The sequence below is a fragment of the Myzus persicae genome, unplaced genomic scaffold (assembly GCF_001856785.1).
Source record: "Myzus persicae strain clone G006 unplaced genomic scaffold, MPER_G0061.0, whole genome shotgun sequence".
NCBI lineage: Eukaryota > Metazoa > Arthropoda > Insecta > Hemiptera > Aphididae > Myzus > Myzus persicae.
Genome location: NW_019101407.1, coordinates 5,384 through 9,061, shown reverse-complemented (window position 1 = coordinate 9,061; position 3,678 = coordinate 5,384). Strand labels below are relative to the sequence as shown.

Below are 3,678 nucleotides of genomic sequence, written 5' to 3'. Positions count from 1 at the left end.
ATGTTTCAAATAAGATAAGTTATAATAGTATAATATTCAAGTTTTTTAATAATTTACAAATACTAGAATACTTCATAGATCTTCAAGCGGTTATTCATTTCTTTGTGGACAAAATATCTTGCCATTGCCATGTGTAACAATGTTAACGTCACTTGTTAGCAGTTAAGATTGGATGTGGTTTTGACAATAATTTCTTCAAACTATTAAAAAAAAAATTTGAGAATAAAACAGAGAATCAAAAAAAAGTTGTATTGGTGTTTGATGAAATATCTTTGAGAGAGAGTATATCAGTTAACACTAGAAACCTAACATACCACGGTTTGGAAGTTTATGGTGATGAGTTGAATACTAAAAATACAGAAAAAGCTAATCACGCATTACTTTTGATGATTCAAGGATTATCTGAGAAGTTTCATCAGCCAATCTCTGTCTTTACCTTTAAGGGACTAGTTAAAGGTACATTTAAGTGAACCGTGTTTTAACTATTAAATAGTACAATAAGTTACATTTTAATTGTTGAAATTGAATAGGTATTGATCTAACTAAAATTGTGCTGAAGGCGATTCTATTGTTGGAAAATTCTGGGGTTCAAGTGCTAGCTATAACAAGCGATGGCGCATCAACTAATCGTACAATGTCGCATACATTAGGGATTTATGCTCAATCAGATGAAATACGAAATTCATTTACCAACATTTACAGCAGAAGGGATAAAAAAAAATAGTCAAGATTTGGAGGTTTTATTAAATGTTATGTGTTGCTCGTTTCTATGTGATGTTTTGTGGTACTAAAATCTAAGGAAAGTATTTTATTTATTTGCTAATTAATAATTTGTAGTAGAGTAGGTAGTTGTAGTTTTTGTAAATTTACTATATTTTATTCAGTGAAATCAATTAGTTCGGTACATAAATATGTTTGTTGGTTAAAGGTATTGAAAAACGCACTGACAGTTTTACATACATGGGAATTAAATGTGGCCAATAAATTACTGTCCGAAGATGACTTTTTAACAAAACAAACCGCTGAAGGGTTAAAAATAACAATTAAGTCCACAATAGAATTGACAAATTATCTTCTTGACGAATGCAATTTTGCTTATGTGTTGACAAGTAAAACTAATCAAGACTGCTTAGAAGTAATAATTAAATACCTACTATTAATTATTATATATATAAAATTATTGATTTCCTAAAAATATGATTCATTAATTGTATGTGAATTTATTCTCTTTAGAAATTTTTTGGTACCATTAGACAAGTTGCTGGTTCCGATGACCACCCTACTACACCTACATTTTTACAACTATACAGAATGTTATCGGTATATTCAATAATCAAGCCCCCCAAATCAGGAAATTGTTGTATACTAGAAGGTAAACAATTCATTTTTTCACTAATTTAAGTACTTTTTCATATTTATTCTTCTAGAAAATATCCCAGTTATTACAATCACAGACCTAAAAACTATTTTAAATGATAAAAATGATGTAAATTTAAGGGAAATNTGGTGGATATTTAGCTAAGTTTATGTTCCTGAAAAGGTGTCGTATATTAAATATTGAACCTCTGACGGAATTTTTTAAACTTGCTGGTGAGCTCTATGATCCAAAAGCGATACAAGAAAATAATTTATTGGTAAGTGATGATGAAGCGTCTTCTGAAACGGATGAAAATGACGAAGATTTATAATGTAATATTGAAAAAATTAAAAAAAATTAAAAAACCTTTTTGATTTCAAATTTTTGAATTTTTAAACATCAAGTACGATATTTAAAATCTTTATGCATATTTCCATTCATCATAAACACATACAATTTAAAAAAAAAATCAAAATGTAGTTTTGTTGATGTTTTTATCGTAAATATCACGTATTTTTTAAAACATTACTATTTTATAGTTTTCTTGGTATAACTTCCAAAATAATGATTTGCGAAAATTTTGGAATTAGACTTTTGTATTCAGTGCTTTAAAACACATATTTTGGTGGAAAAAAAATCAAAAAAATCGCGTGGGAACTAAACTGCATTTGTTCCCAATGAGGATGAGACAGTATAGTTATACAAAAAATCAAGAAGCTAAAAAACTAAACAAAACCAAGAAAAACATTTCTAAATTAGTATCATCTTAAGATATAATATAAGCATTTGGTTTATAGTGTATATAGTAAGATATTAACTATTACAAATTTACAAATTATAAAATTATGTTTTTATACAAACTATATTTATACTTTGATTTACCCATTATTCCTTTTGGTAATCTGTTTTGGTTTAGAATAGAAAACCGTGGCCACGATTAAGATATACCTAGGTATATGCACCAAGAATGTACCTAGGTATGACCTAACCTAACCTACCATAGAAAAATAATTATGGACAAAACGCATTTACGAAAAATCATTTTTCAACGTTTTTTTCAGTAATCTTAGAGACTAGACTAAAATCACCCATTACAAAAAAGATATAGAATAATATTTTTGATGTCGATTTTATATTTTATTGCTCCTCAACTTTCAATAAAACAAAAAAAATTGTCGTACTTACATTTAAATTGTTTTGAGACAATATTTAGACATATTGATACGTAATTCCCTCAAAAATTTTATTCTCTATATTTTTTGTAATGGGTGATTTTACTCTAAAAAAATTACTTAAAAAACATAGAAAAAACAATTCTGCGTAAATGCGTTTTGTCTATGTTGCTTTTGGACCAAAGAGAGAAAACAAATAGGCACAAGGTTCTTACGTACGTATTAGGGGATAATATAACACGGCGGCAGTAGATGGCGCTGCTGTTATCGAATAAGATTAGATCTAAATAATAATACCGGCCAACGCCGTTAGCAGCGTTAGGTTAGATTAAACCTCACGAAACCCAACTAAACCTCACGAAACCCAACTAAACCTCACGAAACCCATCTAAACCTCACGAAACATCTCATCATTCAGGAAACTGAAGAGCGAGCTGTGACGGCCAGTTTCTTACGTACGTATTATGGATTAGTATAATACGGCGGCAGTAGATGGCGCTGCTTACGTACGTATTAGGAGTTAGTATAATACGACGGCAGTAGATGGCGCTGATGTTATCGAATAAGATTAGATCTAAATAATAATACCGGCCAACGCCGTTAGCAGCGTTAGGTTAGATTAAACCTCACGAAACCCAACTAAACCTCACGAAACCCAACTAAACCTCACGAAACCCATCTAAACCTCACGAAACATCTCATCATTCAGGAAACTGAAGAGCGAGCTGTGACGGCCAGTTTCTTACGTACGTATTATGGATTAGTATAATACGGCGGCAGTAGATGGCGCTGCTTACGTACGTATTAGGAGTTAGTATAATACGACGGCAGTAGATGGCGCTGATGTTATCGAATAAGATTAGATCTAAATAATAATACCGGCCAACGCCGTTAGCAGCGTTAGGTTAGATTAAACCTCACGAAACCCAACTAAACCTCACGAAACCCAACTAAACCTCACGAAACCCATCTAAACCTCACGAAACATCTCATCATTCAGGAAACTGAAGAGCGAGCTGTGACGGCCAGTTTCTTACGTACGTATTATGGATTAGTATAATACGGCGGCAGTAGATGGCGCTGCTTACGTACGTATTAGGAGTTAGTATAATACGACGGCAGTAGATGGCGCTGATGTTATCGAATAAG

The 3,678-nt window shown here is 31.5% G+C and overlaps 1 long non-coding RNA gene across 1 annotated transcript; it reads right to left on the bottom strand.

The window, feature by feature from the left end:
- LOC111028985 lies at window positions 1–2,918 on the bottom strand. Its single transcript, XR_002603960.1, has 2 exons — window positions 2,240–2,918; window positions 1–200 (listed from the first exon to the last, which is right to left on the bottom strand). It is a non-coding gene; the product is annotated as an uncharacterized LOC111028985 (long non-coding RNA).
- Between the last annotated feature and the right edge of the window lie 760 nt (window positions 2,919–3,678).